We start from the raw sequence: 14,112 nt of genomic DNA on the forward strand, positions 1-14,112 counted from the left end.
TCTTAAGAGCATGAGACTTGATTAATTGCTCTTTAACTGGCTTCTCCGGATCCTCCTCTGGCGGTAGGGTGAAATTTGCCTTCAGCTCAGTCCAAAGATCATCTTTCTGCATATCATTGACATAAGACACCTTAGGGTCTTCCTTCTTAGGCTTATACCATTGGTGGATGCTGATCGGGATCTTGTCCCTAACAAGAACCCCGCACTGAGCAGCAAATACTTCCTTTGTCCGGATGGGTTCAATCGGTTGGCCGTCGCGCGCGATTGCTGTGATCTCAAACCTTTCATCCGAGCGCAACTTTCTCTTCGGGCCTCGTCTCTTTACCGAAGTTGTGCTCGATCCGGAGGGCTAGAAAAAAGAAGAAAGACGAGAGTTAACTAATATGTGTACATACCAACACAATGAATGCATCAATTAGCTAGTCAGCACAGGCTTAACTAATATATTTACATGGCCGGACTCTGTTCGGTCACCGGAGCCGTCACCACGGGCTCCTTCTTTCACCAGCATTGGGTCACCGGAGCCATCATAATCATGTCTTTCCTCCTCCACTCTTCGATCACCGTAGCCTGCTTCTGCACCCTGTTCTTCCAGACCATTATTGTCGTTAAGATACGACAAGACATCACCTCCGGCTAAGATTATTTCCCCCAACACCTCTTCTGCTTCCTCGTCTCGTCCGTGCTCCATTGTTTCTGCAAATATTACAACATGACAATTATTACACAAACATGACAACAGGTGGATATATTAGTGCAAATGTAGACCTAGCTTATTCCGGGTTTGGGGTGGCCTCGGCAACGCTTCAAGGGTAGGGGCGCGGCGGGAGGGGGTAGGAGACCGACATCGTTTTTTTCTAGGGTTTGGGTGTCCTCGAGAGTTTTCTTTTCCTTCTTCATTTTTTCCTTTGTTTTTTCTTATATGTTTGTTTTCGTTTTCAGTCTACATTTTCGTACATATGAAAAAAATAAAGTTTCTATACAAAAGTGCACAATTTTTATGAACAAATTACAACATCTAAATTAACTACACATCTCAATAAATATTACTACACATATGAAATTTTCCTAATCTTAAAACTAAACTAAACATAAACTAAAATAATCTATAAACATGTAAAAACATCTAAGGGCAGGGGCGGAGGGGCCGGCGCCGGCGCCGGCGGGGCGGGGCGCAGGGGCGCGGGACAGGGGAGGGGCGCGGGAGCAGGCTGGTGCTCACAGGGGGCGGCGGGGCACGGTGGAGCAGGGGCGACGACGACGGCAGAGGGCGGCGACGGCGACTCGGAGGAGCAGGGGCGTCGGGGCAGAGGGCGAAAGCGGCGGCGGCGGCGACGTTGAGCAGCCTGACGGCATCGGTGGCGGCGGCGACGGCGATGTCGAGCAGCCTGATGGCGTCGGTGGCGGCAGCGACGGCAACGTGAAGCAGGGGCGTCGGGCGGCGACGGCGAGGAGGAGCAGGGGCGTCGGGGGTGAAGAAGTGATGGATTTGGTCGAAACTGCTAAGTGTTTGCTTATATATCCAGGGCATTGGTACCGGTTCGTGGTACCAACCGGGACCAATGGCCCCTTTAGTCCCGGTTGGTGGCACCAACCGGGACTAAAGGGGGGGCATTGGTACCGGTTGGTGGCACCAACCGGGACTAAAGGCCCCCTTTGGTCCTGGTTGGTGGCACCAACCGGGACGGAAAGCCTTGCACAGCAGCGTGGTGGTGGGAGTTTAGTCCCACCTCGCTAGCTGAGAGAGAGCCGCACCTGTTTATAAGGTGCGGTGCGCCTGAGCTGCCGAGCTCCTCTCTAAAGCAGGCTTACGGGCCTAACCTCTCTGTACATGCCTGTGGGCCTACTAGGCCTTCTGCGGGCCTGAATCCTGGCCCATGGATGGGTTTCTAGTCGTATTCAGGCCGTGGTGGCCCAGTAGGTGGCATAATTTTTATTTTTTGCCTGTTTTTCTTTTTCTTTTTTGCTTTATTTATTTTGTTTTGTTTCTACTTACAACAAAAAACTTATTTATTTTATTTTATTTTGTTTCTAATTACTTATTTATTTTACTTTATGATAATTCTTTTTGCTATTAAAGTTTCTAACAAAAAAAGTTCTTTATGAAAATTCTTTTTGCTTTCAATGATTTTGAACAGAAAATACTTCGATAATTTTAGTTGCATCAATTTTATATAATTTTAGTTTCAATAATACTAGAGGTTGCTTATAATGTTTTGAACAGAAAATACTTTGATAATTTTAGTTTCATAAATTTTATTTATGTTATTAAAGTTTATTTTATTTTGTTTCTACTTATATATTTTATTAAAGTTTATATTATTTTGTTTCTAATTACTTATTTATTTTATTTGTTATTTTTCATGCACCATTTTTCATGCATTTACTGATTATTTTGAGCTATAAGACCCTAAAATTGAAAAGCATTTCAAATGAATTCTGAAAAGGTTGAAAGTTGGCATGGTATCATCATTTCATCCACATAGCATGTGTAAGAAAGTTGAGAGGGTTACGGCAAAAACTGGATGCACTTCATGTACAAAACGGACAATCTCTTTCGAAGTATCAGGATTTCATACGAAAACTCGTCTGTTACAAAGGGATTTCATTTTTTAAAACTTATTTGAACTCCTGACTTTTTGTGTGTTCAAAATGCACCATTCAAAGCCACATCATCAATTTTCAACCCTTTCTGACTTCATTTGTTATTTTTCATGCATTTATTGATTATTTTGAGCTATAAGACCCTGAAATTGAAAAGCATTTCAAATGAACTCTGAAAAGGTTGAAAGTTGGCATGGTATCATCATTTCATCCACATAGCATGTGCAAGAAAGTTGAGAGGGTTACGGCAAAAACTGGATGCACTTCATGTACAAAACGGACAATGGTATCATACTCGTCTGTTACAAAGTTGGCATGGTATCATCATAATAGTTGCGGGAGAAAGTATTCACTTTTTCTTCGCTTGTGTCATTTGCTTGTTGGGCTGTAACCATGGATAATCTTCATCGTTTATCAGCATGCTTGGGTCATCCTTGACTTTGAAGGGAGGAATTTCATGAAACTTTTCATAATCTTCAGACATGTCTGTCTTGCCCTCCACTCCCACAATGTCCCTTTTTCCTGAAAGAACAATGTGGCGCTTTGGCTCATCGTATGATGTATTCGCTTCCTTATCTTTTCTTTTTCTCGGTCTGGTAGACATGTCCTTCACATAGATAACCTGTGCCACATCATTGGCTAGGACGAACGGTTCGTCAGTGTACCCAAGATTGTTCAGATCCACTGTTGTCATTCCGTACTATGGGTCTACCTATACCCCGCCTCCTGACAGATTGACCCATTTGCACTTAAACAAAGGGACCTTAAAATCATGTCCGTAGTCAAGTTCCCATATGTCCATTATGTAACCATAATATGTGTCCTTTCCCCTCTCGGTTGCTGCATCAAAGCGGACACCGCTGTTTTGGTTGGTGCTCTTTTGATCTTGGGCGATCGTGTAAAATGTATTCCCATTTATCTCGTATCCTTTGTAAGTCAATACAGTCGAAGATGGTCCCCTGGACAACGAGTACAACTCATCACAAACAGTGGTGTCACCTCTGAGATGTGTTTCCAACCAACTGCTGTAAGTCCTCATGTGTTCACATGTAATCCAGTCGTCACACTGCTCCGGGTGTTTGGAGCATAGACTGTTCTTGTGTTCATCGACATACGGGTCACCAAGGTAGAGTTCTGTAGAACTGTGTAGTGTGCTTGAGACCAAGAATGCCCGTCCCTGCATATTATTGAGTCCGCTCCTAGCGTGCCTTTTCCAGTCAGTCTCCCCTCATACCGCGATTTAGGGAGACCTATCTTCTTAAGGCCAGGAATGAAGTCAACACAAAACCCAATGACATCCTCTGTTTGATGGCCCATGGAGATGCTTCCTTCTGGCCTAGCGCGGTTACGGACATATTTCTTTAGGACTCCCATGAACCTCTCAAAGGGGAACATATTGTGTAGAAATACGGGCCCCAGAATGACAATCTCATCGACTAGATGAACTAGGACGTGCGTCATGATATTGAAGAAGGATGGTGGGAACACCAGCTCGAAACTGACAAGACAATGCGCCACATCACTCCTTAGCCTTGGTATGATTTCTGGATTGATCACCTTCTGAGAGATTGCATTGAGGAATGCACATAGCTTCACAATGGCTAATCGGACGTTTTCCGGTAGAAGCCCCCTCAATGCAACCGGAAGTAGTTGCGTCATAATCACGTGGCAGTCATGAGACTTTAGGTTCTGGAACTTTTTCTCTGGCATATTTATTATTCCCTTTATATTCGACGAGAAGTCAGTCGGGACCTTCATACTGAGCAGGCATTCAAAGAAGATTTCTTTCTCTTCTTTCGTAAGAGCGTAGCTGGCAGGACCTTCATACTGCTTCGGAGGCATGCCGTCTTTTTCGTGCAAACATTGCAGGTCCTCCCGTGCCTCAGGTGTATCTTTTGTATTCCCATACACGCCCAAGAAGCCTAGCAGGTTCACGCAAAGGTTCTTCATCACGTGCATCACGTCGATTGAAGAGCGGACCTCTAGGTCTTTCCAGTAGGGTAGGTCCCAAAATATAGATTTCTTCTTCCACATGGGTGCGTGTCCCTCAGCGTCATTCGGAACAGCTAGTCCGCCGGGACCCTTTCCATAGATTACGTGTAAATCATTGACCATAGCAAGTACGTGATCACCGGTACGCATGGCGGGATTCTTTCGGTGATCTGCCTCGCCTTTGAAATGCTTGCCTTTCTTTCGACATTGATGGTTGGTCGGAAGAAATCGACGATGGCCCAGGTACACTTTCTTCCTGCATTGTCCAGGTATATACTTTCAGTGTCATCTAAACAGTGTGTGCATGCGTGGTATCCCTTGTTTGTCTGTCCTGAAAGGTTACTGAGAGCGGGCCAATCGTTGATGGTTACAAACAGCAACGCGTGCAGGTTAAATTCCTCCTGTTTGTGCTCATCCCACGTACGTACAATGTTTCCATTCCACAGCTGTAAAAGTTCTTCAACTAATGGCCTTAGGTACACATCAATGTCGTTGCCGGGTTGCTTAGGGCCTTGGATGAGAACTGGCATCATAATGAACTTCCGCTTCATGCACATCCAAGGAGGAAGGTTATACATACATAGAGTCACGGGCCAGGTGTTGTGATTGCTGCTCTGCTCCCCGAAAGGATTAATGCCATCCGCGCTTAAACCAAACCATATGTTTCTTGGGTCAGATGCAAACTCAGCCCAGTACTTTCTCTTGATTTTTCTCCACTGCGACCCGTCAGCGGGTGCTCTCAACTTCCCATCTTTCTTACGGTCCTCACTGTGCCATCGCATCAACTTGGCATGCTCTTCGTTTCTGAACAGACGTTTCAACCGTGGTATTATAGGAGCATACCACATCACCTTCGCAGGAACCCTCTTCCTGGGGGGCTCGCTGTCAACATCACCAGGGTCATCTCGTCTGATCTTATACCGTAATGCACCGCATACCGGGCATGCGTTCAGATCCTTGTACGCACCGCGGTAGAGGATGTAGTCATTAGGGCATGCATGTATCTTCTGCACCTCCAATCCTAGAGGGCATACGACCTTCTTTGCTGCGTATGTACTATCGGGCAATTCGTTATCCTTTGGAAGCTTCTTCTTCAATATTTTCAATAGCTTCTCAAATCCTTTGTCAGGCACAGCATTCTCTGCCTTCCACTGCAGCAATTCCAGTACGGTACCGAGCTTTGTGTTGCCATCTTCGCAATTGGGGTACAACCCTTTTTTGTGATCCTCTAACATGTGATCGAACTTCAGCTTCTCCTTTTGACTTTCGCATTGCGTCCTTGCATCGACAATGACCCGGCGGAGATCATCATCATTGGGCACTGGTTCCACTTGATCTTCAGCAGCTTCCCCCGTTGCAGCATCACCGTATTCAGGGGGCACATAGTTGTCATCGTCCTCTTCTTCTTCGTCGTCTTCCATCATAACCCCTATTTCTCTGTGCCTCGTCCAAACATTATAGTGTGGCATGAAACCCTTGTAAAGCAGGTGGGTGTGAAGGATTTTCCGGTCAGAGTAAGACTTCGTATTCCCACATTTAGGGCATGGACAACACATAAAACCATTCTGCTTGTTTGCCTCAGCCACTTCGAGAAAATCATGCACGCCCTTAATGTACTCGGAGGTGTGTCTGTCACCGTACATCCATTGCCGGTTCATTTGCGTGCATTATATATAATTAAGTGTGTCAAAAACCATTACAGAACATCATGAATAGATAATTAAGTGACCAAATTAATAGAAGTTCATCATCACATTAAAACCAAAGTACATACATAGTTCTCATCTAACAACATATAGCTCTCCAGAGCATCTAATTAATTAAACCATACATTGAAACTATGTAAAACATTTCAATGCGAAAACAAATGCGATCATAATCGCAACCAAGGTAACAATTGATCCAACGGCATAATGGTACCAAGCCTCGGTATGAATGGCATATTTTCTAATCTTTCTAATCTTCAAGCGCATTGCATCCATCTTGATCTTGTGATCATCGACGACATCCGCAACATGCAACTCCAATATCATCTTCTCCTCCTCAATTTTTTTTATTTTTTCCTTCAAGAAATTGTTTTCTTCTTCAACTAAATTTAACCTCTCGACAATAGGGTCGGTTGGAATTTTCGGTTCACATACCTCCTAGATAAATAAAATCTATGTCACGTTGGTCGGCATAATTTTCATAAACAATAAATGAACCAATAGTTATAAAGATAATATATACCACATCCGAATCATAGACAGGACGAGGGCTGACAGGGGCGGATACCAAAACCATCGCACTATATAATAACAAGTAATAAAATAGTAAGAAAATTAGACAAGTATCTATCTAAAGTAAGAATTTTTTCTTTCAGAAAGAAGATAAGAACAAGAGGCTCACCACGATGGTGCCGGCGACGAGATCGGCGCGGGCGATCGACGGCGGTGAAGACGGGAATGGGACGTGGCGGGCCGCTAAACCTAGACAAATCTCGAGGAAAATGGAGCTTTGAGGTCGAGCTTCGAGAGGAGAAAGCTTAACTAGTGTGGCTCGGGCATTTCATCGAACACCTCATGTGCATAGGAGGTGAGCTAGAGCACCACAAAGCCCTCCCCTCGCCGGCCAGAGAAAAACAGAGCACTAGAGTGCTCTGCTCGCGGGCGAGGGGTATATATAGGCACCTCATTGGTCCCGGTTCGTGGCATGAACCGGGACTAAAAGACAGCCTGTGGTCCCGGTTCAAGCCACCAACCGGGACCAATGGTGGTGGGCCAGGAGCGAGGCCCATTGGTCCCGGTTCGTCCCACCAACCGGGACCAAAGGGGCCAGACGAACCGGGACCAATGCCCCCACGAGGCCCGGCAGGCCCCTGGCCTCACGAACCGGGACCAGTGCCCCCATTGGTCCCGGTTCTGGACTGAACCGGGACTAATGGGCTGACCCGGCCTGAACCAAAGCCCTCTTTTCTACTAGTGGGTGAACAGCTCGTGATGCCGCATGCCACAACATTCCAAGCTCAACTTTGCAATCAAACACAAGGCCTGGCATTACATAGACAATATTCAGAACAAACTCTTAACACAGGAATATCTCAGCAGAGTAACTATTTACTTCTAAACTGAACACAGGAATAGGAAAAAACACTCGACGCTGCTCACAGCCAGGGCATCTCACTCAAAAATATCAAATGCATGTCTTCTGGCTAACATCAATGAGCAAATTTTGACAAGGTTTTCCAATTCCAATATATTAAACTAACGTCTTCTTGCTAACATCAATGATTAAACTTTGACAAGCTTTTCCCATTCAAAATATGTAATGCCTATGATCGTGGAGTCCTGTCGTAGCTTCTTGTACTTGTTTGGGCACTTTTTGCCCAGGGCACTCCACGTGTTGTTAAATTGCCAATGGTCTCTGCAGACTAGTCATGTCACCGGTGTCTAATAATACTCTGTAAAGCTTCTCGGTCATTCCTTCTGTAATGTAGCGCAAACAGTGACTGCTTCTTTCTGCAAAGTGGAACGACCAACTGGACCCAGTAATGCAACAGTTTGCCTTGGACACATTGGCTCCTTTTGTGCAGTTCAACTAAAATCAAAGTCGGAATAAAACCGAGCTTTAATTTTGATATCCCTGTAAGCAACAATAGGTATAAGGGAAACAATTACTGAGAAATAACGGTTGATGACTTGTACTCCCAGAAGAAAAGTATCTACTGATCTACTTTATCTTAATGGGAAACAAAGCAGGAGAGTAGCAATTCTCCATCAGTGTGATTCATTCATATTGACTGAGACATTATCTTAACAATGCCTTGTTTCAACATGTATAAAGAACGACAAAGCAGAAAAGTACCATTCCTAAAACAATGCAACTGATTCATTTTAACAGAGACATTATCTTAACAATACCTTGGTTAAACATGTAGAAAGAACTACAAAGCAGGATAGTACCATTCCTAACAAGTGTTGCAGTTTTGAACTAAGATTCAGTAGTTAATTAATTCTGAGAGTGGCATTGCTTAATTTTACCAGCGGCATGTAACAAAGCAACAAGCATCATGTCTGGGTTGGTCCCATTTTTGTTCACTACTTAATGGGAAAAGACAGCAATACAATAGCTTCAATTCAACATTTATTTAAAACAGTACCAATACAAGTAGCACAACATCTCAAAGCACACTGCACAATCATGTGGATGAAGGCCTGTACTGACCTTTCATGAGACAGACAAGATAAAATACGAATCTGCCAACACGAATAGGAAATCCAATCTCGTTTTGTGCAGTTGCACTGAAATCAAGCAAAGTGTTTCGCGTAGCGAAGCAAAATGTCGCAATAGCAACAAGTTGAATAGATATCCCTGTTTAAACAGAGGCAAAAAAGGAATCAATTACTGGCTAATAAAGGAGGATGAAACATGCGGCCACAAAAATGGTAATCCCGCCAATCCCTAACAAGTGTTGTAGTTTTGAAATAAGATTCAGTAGTTAATTCTGAGAGTGGCATCAATTACTGGCTTATAAAGGGGGTGATGCTGAATTTGTTGTAACAAAGCAAGAAGCATCATGTCTGGGTTGGTCCCATTTTTGTTCACTACTTAATGGGAAAAGACAGCAATACAATAGCTTCAATTCAACATTTATTTAAAACAGTACCAAAACAAGTAGCACAACATCTCAAAGCACACTGCACATCATGTGGTTGAGACCAAGATTTGAAACAACTCGCCACGAAGACTGGAAACAAATCTCGATCTCCTTTTGTGCAGTTCCACCAAAATTAAGCAAAGTCACCGGTGTGACATTCAAGTTGAACTGCACAAAACACTCTTAAAACATAAGTGTTTCGAGTAGCGAAGCAAAATGTCGCAATAGCAACAAGTTGAATCGATAGCCCTGTTTTAACAGAGGCAAAAAAGGAAACAATTACTTGCCGATAAAGGAGGATGAAACAAACGGTGACAGATAGAAGCATCTAACTTATCTTGGATGGAAAACAAAGTAGGACAGTAGCATTTCTAAAACGGTTGCATTGATTCATATTAACAGAGACATTCTCTTGAAACAACATTCGTTAAAAAATGTAATTTACTTTTAACAGTGGCATTGCTTCAATTTTCCGGCGGCATTCTTAGATTAACAACAGCAAAATAGCTGTATGGGACATGCCAGCACCATGTGCGTCCACACGTATAAATGGGTGATGCAGAGTATGTAGCCAAGCAGCATATATGCGCTGGTCCCATATTTGTTCTCTTTGAACCTTCTTCCTATGTGAGGGCAGCAAATCTAGTCCTGCACAAACTACCCGACCCCCCAGTTTCTTTCCCTTTTCAACAAAGAGATCGGTTCCTTATAGATGTGTGTACTGGGTTACCTCCTTTTTCCCTTTTCGACCTACAAAGCGGCTGGATAGCCAGTCTATACTACTTTCCGCCCCTCCTTTCCTCATTGAACCATGTCCTAGATTCTTGCTCCAGCCCACCGCACCCTTCTTTCCTCTTTGAACCAAGACCTAGATTCGACTACAGATCGAAAAAGATCCACATGCAGCTAGAGCAACGACGGTTTCAAAGAAACTTATACCTTAGGGTCGTCGGGATGTGGCAAGGCGTGCGGCGGGAGGCCGGATCTGCCCACACTACGTACGGCAGCGAGGAAGAAGGGGTGGGTGGCCCTCCCGCACAGGCGCTGGGTGAAAGAGAACAGCGCAGCCGGCAGTGGATTGCCTCCCTCGCCGAAGGCGATAGAGTGAACGCTGCACCTCCTCCCCTTTCCGGTGCGACGGGATATGGACGCCTCCTTCACCAGCTGTGAGGGGGGAGAGAGAGACAAGAGGCCAACGCAGTCTTGTTTAGATCTGGTGAAGAGAGGGTGAGAGACTGTGAATATAGCAAACCCTAGCAAATGAACGCTGAGCCTCCAGCTTGTAACATATATGGAGAGGGTGAGAGAGCGAGACGCGAGAAACTATCAAACAAGAGGCTATAATGGAGTAAAAAAATCTCTCCATAGCAGTGGTTTTAAATAGAATACGCGTGTTCCCGGAAAAAAAAACGAAAACTGGCGGACAATTTTTTAAGGGTCTGTCTAGGACACATCTAGATGTGACATAGTTATGTCACATCTAAGTTAGATGTCTACTCTGTTTGTGGTCTATTTTTTTCCTAGTTTTTTTTGTTTCTTGTTGCTACATTATATACTTGTGGGAGCTTAGATGTGATATCCTTAAATAACATCTAGATGTGAATTAGACAAACTGATTTTCTAACGTACCAAGAAAGAAAACTCGATCAAAAACACGCCCCCGCTTCCAGGTCGCGAGAGTCGTCGCGCACACACACATAGACATAGACATGCATATCCGTGTTTACGTAAAATTCCATTTCCATCTCCATCTCCAATCATATTTGTCCAACTGGCACATTATTTACGTTGTTAATTATATACGCAGCAATATTAACGTACAACATCTCTTGTTTGCGCACGTCCGGACCGCTGCCACGGCCGGTCCTGACCAACCCGAACCCTCTTCATCACCCGCGTGTGCTTCCCGCCCGAAACGGTCAGTGCCGCATTCATGCCCGGCCAGAGCGGACGCGACCTCTGTAACGCCCCAGATCCGATGCGCCAGGTGTCTGCCAGTTATTCGCTGTCGTTGCCATGTCATTTGCTTGCGTGTTGCATTTTGCCATGTCATCATCTGCATTTCATATCATGCCATATGTGCATTGCATTTGCATACGTGTTCGTCTCATGCATCCGAGCATTTTCCCCGTTGTCCGTTTTGCAATCCGGCGCTCCTATCTCCTCCGGTGCACCCCTCTTGTTTTCTTCCGTGTGCGGGTGTCAAACTTTCTCGGAATGGACCGAGGCTTGCCAAGTGGCCCTAGTATACCACCCGGAGACCACCGGTCAAGTTTCGTTCCATTTGGAGGTCGTTTGGTACTCCAACGGTTAACCGGGCATCCGCAAAGTCCATTTGAGTGTCCGGCAAAAACCCCCCTTCTAACAGTCCCAAAACCCCTCTAAGTCTCCGCCATGCTCTCGTTCGTTCGATCACGATCGCGTGGGCGAAAACCGCACCTCGTTTGGACTCTCCTAGCTCCCTCTACCTATAAATATGCCTCTTCCCCCGAAATCCCGCAGTCCAAACCCTAAAAATCCCCTCCTCGCACCGCCGGACATGTCCGCGCCGCCGCCGGACACGTCCAGCCGCCGCCCCTCCACTCCGCGAGCGCCACGTGTCATCGCCAGAGCCTCCCGCCGCCGCGGCCCGCGGAGCCCATCCGGGGCCCGCGCGGGCCCGAGTCGCCGCCGCCGCCCGAGATGCCCCACGCCGCCTCCGGCCTCCCAGCGCCGCCGCCGCCCGGCGCGCTCCGCCGCCTCCTCGCCGGCGCGCCGTCCCTCTGCCGCCGCCGCCATGGACGCCGCCCCGGAGCCCCGTCGCCGCGCCTCCGTCCGCCTTCGTCGCCCTCCGCCGCCGCCGCGCCGGATCCGGCGATGGGCCGGCTAGATCCGGCTCCCCCTCCCCCGCCGGCGTCCTTTCCCTTCTTCCCCCGGCCAGCCGAGCCCGCGCCGGCGACCCCGAGCCCGATCCGCCGCGTTGACTTCGCCCCCCTCGAGGTTGTTTTTTTTGCCCAAGTCCTGGAAGTTTGCATTATCATGCCATGTTCATAGCCTCGTAACTTCTTGCATGTAGCTCCGATTCGCGCGTGTAATATGTCAAATTGTTCGCCTCGTGATGCTCTTCATTTTGTTCAATTGCACCATGTTCTTTAGAGGTCATATTGATGCCCAAATCTCTGTTGGAAGAGGGCTAGTTGCTGTTATTCTCTGGTTCTTAACAGAACTTGGAGATTTGTCTTTTTTGTATCTTTTAACCTGTGCATCTTTTGAGCATGAGTTCTACATGTGTTTTGACGTATGCCATGCCATCTTTCCAGTGGTGTAGTCCATGCATTTTTGTGATCTCTGTGGTGACTAGCACAAGCATGCAAAGTAGGCCCCGTAATATTTCTGATTTCAGGGACTTGGTGATTTCTCTAAGTCCTTGTCTGCTGTAATTTTGTTGCCATGTAAACTTGATGCTACAGCGAGATCTATGCATATTTTGGAGATGTTCAGTAAGTATGTTTTGTAGATATTATTGTAGTTGATCCATTCCTGAATTTTTTTGCAATTATGGGGTGCCATAGAATGACTCAATCTTGCTCTACGTTTGCTATAAAATATTTCTGGCAGATTCTTAACATGATATGCAATTTTGCCAAGCTTATTGTAGTTGATCCATACTTTCTATGCTTTTTTTTTGCCATGGATAGCTTCATAAACATGCCATCTTGCTGTAGGTATGCTTGGGTTGTCATGAATTGCTCTGTAGTGAGTGCCTCAAGCTCACAAAGAGGCCTACATATTATTATTTCTGCCATGCTCTGTTTTCTGCTAAGTCTGAAACCTGATAACGAAACTTGCTATGTTTACATGCTTGCCATCATATCTTCTGATCCTTTTTGGCTTATGGTCAGTAAGGGACTTTTGTTATATGCTTTGAGTAGATTCATTCCATGCCTTGTTTTGCCATGTTAAGTTCCTGTAGCATGTCGATTTCGTGCTCTGAACATTGCAACCTGATGTTATTTCTGCCATGTCCAGTAATTTCACCAAGTCTGTGAACCTGTTATTATTTTGCAATCTTGCCATGTCCTTTTGAGCATGTTCTAGTGATTTCGGGAGATAGCTCAGTGTTCATGTTTTGTTGTGCTTTACCTGTACATCATGTCCATGCCTTTTGTTTTCATGTTGAGTTGCTGTAGCTTATTGTTTTGATGTTTGCCATATGCCTAGTTGCTGTTTTGGTCAGATTGTTGCTATGTCTTGTTTGGAGTGTATGTGTTGCACCGTTGCTCCGTTTTGAGCATGCTCTATATGAAACTTGCTTAGTTTTGCATGTAGTTTCATATTATCATGTTGCATCCTTGTTTTGAGGTGTTTGCTTGATGTTTGTATGCATTTTGCACCAATGCCATGTTTAACTTGTCTTGCTCATATCTTCTAGGCCGTAGCTCCGAATATAATGAACTTTATATGTAACTTGACTAGAATTTCGTGTAGATCATCATGGTGCTCTTTAACTTGCTGTTTAACAACTTCAACTTAATGTTTGTTCAGTTCTGGACCAATTTCGAAATTTGCATATGAGGACTTACCAGAATTGTTATATGTTGATCCCGGCCTCATTTAAACTTGCCTTGATGTGTTGTTCTCGTTTGCATCATCTCTTGTCATGAGTAGCTTCGTTTAGCCTTGTCATGCATCATTCTTGGTTGAGCAGCATGTCTTGTTCATGTGTGGTGTGTTTACCTTGTTGTGTGCTTCTTCTCGATAGTTCCCGTGTCGTTGCGATCGTGAGGATTCGTTCGTCTTCGTGGCTTCATCTTCTTCATGGATCCGTTCTCCTTCCTAGAGGGATTTCAGGCAAGATGACCGTCACCTTGGATTTCATTACTATCATTGCTATGCTAGTT

This window comes from Triticum aestivum, chromosome 1D (genome assembly GCF_018294505.1).
Source record: "Triticum aestivum cultivar Chinese Spring chromosome 1D, IWGSC CS RefSeq v2.1, whole genome shotgun sequence".
Taxonomy (NCBI): domain Eukaryota; kingdom Viridiplantae; phylum Streptophyta; class Magnoliopsida; order Poales; family Poaceae; genus Triticum; species Triticum aestivum.